The sequence below is a fragment of the Lotus japonicus genome, chromosome 4 (assembly GCF_012489685.1).
Source record: "Lotus japonicus ecotype B-129 chromosome 4, LjGifu_v1.2".
NCBI classification, from domain to species: domain Eukaryota; kingdom Viridiplantae; phylum Streptophyta; class Magnoliopsida; order Fabales; family Fabaceae; genus Lotus; species Lotus japonicus.
This window is the reverse complement of record NC_080044.1, coordinates 38,719,347-38,727,539: the sequence shown is the minus strand read 5'-3', so window position 1 is coordinate 38,727,539 and position 8,193 is coordinate 38,719,347. Positions and strand designations below refer to the sequence as shown.

At 37.4% G+C, this 8,193-nt stretch overlaps 1 long non-coding RNA gene across 2 annotated transcripts; it reads left to right on the top strand.

Annotated features, from left to right (window-relative positions):
* The first annotated feature begins 311 nt into the window (after nucleotides 1-311).
* On the top strand, nucleotides 312-3,842 carry LOC130714523 (uncharacterized). Of its 2 annotated transcripts, XR_009011317.1 has the most exons (5): nucleotides 312-336; nucleotides 730-816; nucleotides 1,126-1,221; nucleotides 2,866-3,033; nucleotides 3,783-3,842. It is a non-coding gene; the product is annotated as an uncharacterized LOC130714523 (long non-coding RNA). The 2 variants fall into 2 exon arrangements; XR_009011318.1 differs by lacking the exons at nucleotides 2,866-3,033; nucleotides 3,783-3,842 and adding an exon at nucleotides 1,421-1,794.
* The last annotated feature ends 4,351 nt before the right edge of the window (nucleotides 3,843-8,193 follow it).

Sequence of the window (8,193 nt, the reverse complement as noted above, 5' to 3'; positions counted from 1 at the left end):
TACAAGTCACGCTCTTCTGATTTATTCATCTCTCTTCCAAAGTTTTCTTCATCTTCACTTCTATCCGAAACCCTAACTGTGATGCCGTGTTTTCGTTCAGCTTTCCATCCCTTTTTCACCAACCCATCAATTGCGTCCTACCAGATTGATGTGATGATGGTTTGCTTTTGGCCGCTGGTTGATGTTTGCCTCACGATTTCTTTGCGGTCGTTTATGGTCTTACCATTCACATCTCTACATCTCAAACCATCCCATGTTCATGCATCATCCCTTCTCCTGCAAAACCGAAATTGTAGGTTTGAATGCATCAGCAAAGGTTGACTCTCTAATCAAATGGTCAATGTTAATCCAAAGCTCCATTAATTATCTCCATTGTGTTGTATATATTTTGTACTACTCAATCCTCTTATCTGTATTGTAGATTTTGTTTTTTTGAAAATTAAATTTTTTTAAAATTTATGTACTATGATTACCTACATCTGCTAGATGTGTGGTTGTGTCACTGTAGTTTCAAATTTTGGCTATAAATACCCCATGTTGTGAACTCCTACTGATTTGTTTGATTTCTGTTTCAACCACACTTCACCTCCCCTTCCAATTAGCTGGTCACTGACTCATGAAATTAATTCCAAAGAGTTCATACTTGATAGTTCCAGATGTTAATCTTCTATCTATTTTTTGTTTTCTCCTTTTATGTTTTCTGAATTACACACCCTGTGTTTTATGTAGGTGGTACTTAGAGGTGGTCAGGTTGCATCAGCCGTTAGCACTACTGATCATCATGCTGGAAATTTTGAAGCCAAATTTTATGATATGGTAAATTATCCCCCTCTAAATTTTGAATTCTGTAATGACTTGATTGTGTGCATATCTAGCTTCTTTAATTCATATTTGTTATTTTCATTTGTTTAGATTCTTCAAGAATAATTTAGGGATGTGAAAGGGCATTTTGGAGTGATTAATGCTATGGCCTTTATTCAGTTGTTGTTCAATTTTTTTCTTTATGAGTGTTTGATGGTGAGTTTAATTAGCACTGAGATACTAAAACTTGGCCTAAATATTGTGTTTATTCCTTTGTCACTGAATGTTGTAGTTGTACCTACTCATGGTTTGTTCCTATTACAGCAATAATAGCTCATGGATCTCTCACAAAACAAGGAGTAGAAGCAGGCATTGAGAAAAAGCATTGTAAGGGAACTTGCTGATGATTTGAGAGCTCAGGTAATATCTTCCTACATGAGAGTAAGAAGAAAACATCTTTTCATTATTTTTCAATTTTCTTTTTGTTTATGGTTGTTATAAGATTGTGGAATAACTTTTCATGAGGAAACTAAATGTTAAGCTTTGTAATTTGAAGATATATGCTTAAATTGATTTGTGTTTTTTCACTAAGTGATTGTGTATCATCTCTACACTACAGATCAAAAGGGGATTAAAGTGCAGCCAATTATCCATACAAATTGTTTAGTGCGTAATACTCAGGCATTTGGATATTGTATGGCATCCTTTCTTTCAAATTGGAGAACCTGCATTTGAAATTTAAAATGACTTGATATAAACAATAGAATGTTATACCTTATGATCTTTTAATTTTTCCTTTTTTTATTGTTTTTTTGGATAAGCAAACTTTATATAAAAGGAAGTACAAGAGATAGAAAATAACAAACCAATACAGAAAACAGAATTGAGTTAAGGAAGAAAACCAGCTTGAGAGTAACGAAATCTACTCCTAGACCAAGCTAATCAGATACCCACAACCCATTTAAATCCAAATGCCCCTTTTCCCAGCCTTGGATCAGCAGCTACAGAAGCGCAAGAAACAGAGAATGATGAATGTAACAGAATGCAAATTAAAAACTTGCTGGTTTTTCTGTGTCCTTTTTATTTTTCAAATTTCATAACCCCGCCATTTATATTAATTATAAACATAACTTTTCCAGATCATGAAAGAAAGACCTGCATTATCTGACCCTGTTAGTGATGGACATGTTTTAGTGCAGTTTGATGGAAATAATGGTATTCTCTATCTTTCTACATGGGAGTTTCTTGGATTTTCCTAACCCTGTACTGAATCACACTTTGTTGCTTTACACTTTACGGTGCTTGGATTGATCAAGTCACATATATTTCAACCTTTGAGGATATGAGTTCAATCTTGGTCTTGCAGTCCGCTTTTGCAGCTATAAGTTCAGGGTGTCAAGAAGTCTGTAGTTTATATATACATTTTGATAACATTTAATATCAGAGTAAAGCCGTGCTAGAAGAAGGAGTAGATAGAATACCTCATCCTCAACCTAAAAGGAAGAAAGAAGAGGGCAAAGAAAGGCTTATTTTGACTAATTTTAATTTTGCTAAGATGTTGCTCAGCAGTTTGTCTCCCAACTTCTGTATTGGACCATCAAAAAAGTGTTATAGCATGCAATTTAACCATAGTTTTTAGATACATCATATATGCTGCATATCACCATATGCTGGAGTTGGAAAAGATGAGAAACCTTACTTATAAGTGTTTCTTAATTAATGTTCAAGACCATTCGTTTATTGTCTTAATAATTTTTGTATCCATGAGATTGTGTGAAGGGATTTTAAGATTTTTCCAGATTTTTCCTGAAGAATCTACAAATTAGAATAGGATAATCCAAGGTCCAATCACTCTCAAGGCATAAATAATCTGTATTAAAGCCATGTTTTGAAAGGATCATCTATGGTCTATTTGTTTTTCTTAGCATTTTCCTGACCTGCAATCTATTTGTGGAGCCAAGTTGTTGGGAGCAACTAAGATAATTTGGATTTGCAATAATGAGATGAAGAGAGGACGTATAGTTCTTATTTGAATTTTTATGGTTCTTATTTTTTATATGACAGGGATTGTTTACCAGGAATGGACATTATGTGTCTTTCACTCTAAGGAGTTGCAATGTCAAAATAAAATTTTGATTTGTTAAGGGAAGATATGGTAGCAAAGAATGAAGCAGATTGTAGAAAACTAAAGGCGTCGTCAAAGTCCTCCAAGTTTTGGGAACTGCATAGAAGGTGCTCTTTTCTTTAGGCATCTTTAATTATTAGAGCTTTTGAAAGATGTGTATTTTTCTGTTGGACGTGGAGAATATGTGATCTGTTTTGTCCTGCTTGATTGATTCAAAAACAGGATAACTATCTCAATTTGGTCCCATATATGATGCTTTTTCATTGTTCCATTATAATCTATCTAGGGGATCATTGGAAAATCATGCTTTAGAGTGTGGTTGTTATATCAGTCTTGGTAGTGTTACTGAGTGCATATGAAAATATGTACTTTTGTTATATGTGGTGATGTTGTGTTGATCTTATATTCAGGGAACATTAATTTTATTTGTGTGGAGTACTATGACATTACCTATTTAATAAGAAGTTTGTTCTCACAAAAATAATTGAGAGTCTCTGGTTTAAGTGCTACTAGAATGGTGCTCAATTGCAAAAGTGTACCCATTCATCTTCTCTACTCTGGTCTTTTGTTTTATGCTATCATGAAATGTTTTGATTTATTTTTCCTTTTCTTTTGGTATGCTTTTAGAACTATGATAAAAGCATTGGAACAAGAGTTTTTTAATGGGTTAAATTTTTTGCTTTTAACATCTACAAAATAAATGATTAGGATGAATAAGTTTTCTGCTGTTAAGATGTCAATAAGTTGAGTGTCAGGCTTAAGCTTAATGGATTACTTTTTATGGATTTGTCTTACTCATTGTCCTTTTTGATGTGGATCATATCTAAGATGACCTTTACCTCTTAACTAATTTCAGCTTCGAAGAAGGATAGGCATTATCTTCGCTACCAAATAGAAGTTGAGTGAAAGTTAAAAGTGATATGTAAATAAGTAACACAAGAAAGGGGGGGTTTGAATTGTGTTCTTAAAAATTACTTGTTAAAACTTTGGTTTATGAAAAGAAGATAAGTTCTTAAGAAAATTGTTCTGGTGACTTTTCAAAAACTGTTTAGTGCAGCGGAAGTAAGTAAATAAAGCAGAACGATCAGCACACAGGAACTTATACTGGTTCACCCTAAACGATTGGGCTACGTCCAGTACTTGGCCACCACCAAGATTTTCACTAGCAAGTATCAAGGACTTCTCCAATACAAGTATTAGACAGGACTTCTCCAAGTATTATCACGGACTTCTCCAAGTATTGTACAGGACTCCTCCTAGTATTATCACGGACTTCTCCAAGTATTGTACAGGACTCCTCCTACAATCAACAAGATTGTTTGGTTCTACAAGAAATCTCTTCTCAAAAGAGTTGGTGTAGACAATTTATGGCACTGGAACTCTCAAGTGTTTTGGGTTCGGAAGGGACGTTGGACCACACAAGAGTTCAGAATCTAAGAGAGAAGTAAAAGAAGAGGTTTGACTCTTTTAAGGTTTGGTATTCTCTCTTGATTTAGCAGAGGTATGAGATCGGATTTGACTCTTAGGAAATCTGCTGTGAGCTTTTAATGCTTTGAAGAATGTTTTGATTAACTGCTCTGAGTTCTTTCTTTTCTTGCAATAAATTTCTCTTCTCTTCTTCTTCAATCTTCAGATATGTCCTTTATATATGATCTTGCTAGTTGTGTAGCCGTTGAGACACAAAATCTGGCCGTTGTTTGTAGCCGTTGTGAGTGTCATCTAACCATTGATTCAAATCTCCGGTTGGTAGCTTCATTAAATGCATGCTGCTGTTCAAAACTATCCTTTAGCCAAAAAGGTGTACTTTGTCAGCTAGTAGGTGGTGATAGCTTTGGGCTACTTTGCAGAAGAGAGACATTTTGGAAAAGTGATGTTGACGTGTTGTCCTTTTTCCTCTTCATTGGTCATCGAGACTTCTCTCTTCAAAGATAAATCAGTTTGCACGTGACCAGATTAGTTTCCTTCTGACTAGAGCATGGGGCAAATAGTTGAGATACAATTTTGACTTTCCCGCTCAAAGACTTCTTCTGAAATTCTGCGGTATGACGTGGCATAGAACGATACAGAATAAGTGTCTTCCTTGTTTACTGGACGATGCGGTCATATCTTGCGTAAACTTCTTTTTCCTTATAAGGCTTAGACATATTCGTTGAAGCATGCGACCTTATAATATATATTTCCTGAAAAATGTCATTAACATCTGGAATTAGATTTTAGTATAGAAAGGTATTTATAAAAATTGTTAGGATCAAAATAAGATTGAAACACGTTGTAACACGTTTGAACTTAACAATCTCCCCCTTTTTGATAATGACAATTTTTGTTGAAAAGGATAATGATCAAGAGTAAAAAGAATTTATGCTCCCCCTAAATTGGGTAATATAGAAGTTAAAAAAAAACTTTTGAAATCATATTACTCCCCCTGAGTTGTATTACTCCCCTTGAGTTGTATAAAACTTTGGTGTTAGGTTAAGGAAACAACCTTGAACTTGATCTTAAACTTTTCTATAATTCCTAGTTCCTATTTATAATTCCTAGTTCCTATTTTCTCCCCCTTTGGCATTATTAAAAAGAAAGGGAAAAGAATTTAGAAAGGTATAATATGCATAGTAAATATGGCAAACGTTAGTTATAAAACGATAAGCATAACCAGTAAACATGGCAAACGTTAGTTAAAATATGCATAACTAGTGAGCAATTGTCTGAAAACATAAAAGTAAAAGCGAATTGTTCAGGATAGAGAGTTGGCCATTAGCCAAAGCGTGTCAGCAGCTGATCGATTTTCTGAGCAAGAGTCATGAACTGCTGGTTGATGTGGTCACGGTGGTCTTCAAAGTCTTCTCTGGTGACAAATTGAGTCGCCACGACTTGAGCACTTGAGCTTCCACCTTCAGTCTTGAAATCAGCTTGTAGTCCCTCAGATTCATCTTCTTCTTTTCCATCAGCAGAACTGTTCAGTTGTGACTCTGTATCATCTGCCTCTTCAAGCATCTTCCCCTTTCCTTTGTCAGTGTTGGCTTTCTCAGAATGAGGAACAACTTCAGGAATGTGAGTGGGTAGGAGTACAAACACCCAAGTTCCAAATTTCAGTGAGAGCGCGGAGGTCCGATTCATGAGAGAATATGGCAGAGTACCAACATATCCCTCAGAGACACTCAATTTCCAGAACTCTGGATCAGGAACTTTGCAAGCTTGAAGTTGGAACAAGTAGTTGTCACCCTTTTGTCGTTTCCATGTGGCGGAGAGCTGATTGCTTGAAGACTTGTCAATCTTTCTTGCCAGAAGGTTCAGGTAGCTTTTGAACGATCCCTTGGTAGTTCTCAAGGTGCGTCTGTGTTGGATAGCAGAGGACACTAGCGTCTGAAGGCGCCTCCTTCTTGCTTGAGAAAAATAGAGAACAGTACCGGATCTGCTTGCCTTCTTAGTGGTTGCTTCCGTGAACGGTTTGAGAGTAGAAGTCATATGCTCATCGGCACTCAATGACTTAGGCAAAGATTGAACAAGTTGGAATGCAGAGACATTCTCTTGTGCAACGACAGTTTGGTCAGTGATGAAAGCAGTGTCCATGGTAGGGTTTGGTTGAGATGTGGTTGGTTCATTTGTTGTTTCAGTCAAGGGTTCATTGAGGTTTGTGTTTGGTGGGAGTTGTGGCAATGGTTCAGTGTGGTGTTGTGAATGTGTTGGAGAGGAGTGTGGTGTTTGAGTATTGTCAACAAACAGTGAATCCAGAAATTCTTTGTTTGACATTTCAGAAGGAATTTCTTGATAAGGTAAAAGAGAGTTTGCTAACCTTGTGTGAAGGACAAGGTCCTCATCAGAGAAGGGCTCCTCAGGTTCAGCAGAGAGAATCTTCCTTTTCCGATATGCAGGTTGTGGTTCAACCGTAACTTGAGGTTCTTCGAATTGCTTCCTCAATCTCTTTAGCTTTTTGGGTGCAGCCTTCTGGACAGGCGGAGAACCTTTTCCTGATCTGGTTCTTGAAGCGATGGGGTTGGATTGAGACTGCAATGGTTCACCACTCTTCACAATCTTGATTCGAACAGACTGTTCTTCCTCGTCCTCAGGGAACCGTGCGATGCGGAGAGATGCAGGAACAGTTCTCTTGGACGGTTCCTTCTTTGACACATCGGACAGTTCTGTCAGATTTTTCTTCCTTTTCTGGACAGTCTGTTCATCAGATACCTTTTCTTTTCCTCTGGTGTTTTTCCTCGTTCTGGGCAAGTATTCTTCAGGAACTTCAGAGGCATCAAAGGGAATGTGCATTTTGCTCACATCTCCCAGTCTGATTGGTGAAGGAAAGATCACATCTTCATTCAAGCGATCCTCTGATTCCAGAAACTCTTTGATAACACCTTTCTTTTCGAGAATAACAGTCAGCAGCGAGCCAAAAGGAAGGTATCCTTGGCTTTTCTCCAGATAGTTGATCAAGTAGTTCCACATCAAATGTGCAGGGTTAATTTTCACTCTTTTCAAGATCTTGTACAATGCGTACCTTGCATGAGCATTTACATAATTTCTTGCACCATCCTTTGGTAAGACAACCTTGCTAATCACAGCATTGTTGAACTTGACATCATCAATGAGATTGCCCACTTCCACAGTCAGTGGTTCCTCTTGGTTCTTCCAGATGCACTTCCAGTCATCAACTTTTGCAAACCAATTTGGGGAATATTTTTCACCAACTTCCAGCTTCACATTCAGTGCTTCAGCCATGTCGTTGAGAGTCACTAAGATGATCTTGTCATTTACTTTGGACTTAATGACTTGTCTGTGATTTATCACAACTGCACAGTCATAAAATTCCTTTACCAAAGGCACATACACTTCCCGCTGAGCCATGGTGTACACGGTCTCCCAGTCCTGATGAAGTAAGTCTGCAAGCCCAGCCATCTTCACGAAGGCAAACACCTTCAGATCAAAGTACCTTGGGGACACAAGAGAGTTGTCACCCAGTTTCTCAGTTTTCACGGCTCCAACCTCCTGGAGTTGAACAGAGCGTTGGCGGTTGATCCTCTCTGATCTCCTTTGGATGATCTCCATTTCTTCAGCAGAGTAAGGTGTTTTACCACCTTTCTTGGATTGGGCCTTAGATTTGGAAGGGGCTTGGGAAGAGGTAGCAAGAACTCCGGCCATTTGGGAATGAGAGGAAGTTTCAGAGAAGGCTTAGGGTTTCTTGGAAGAGAGAGAGAGTAAGTGTCAAATGAAGTGAGGTGAAAGAGAGAGAAGGAAATCTTTTGGATATATTTGATTTGGAATAAGGAATGGCA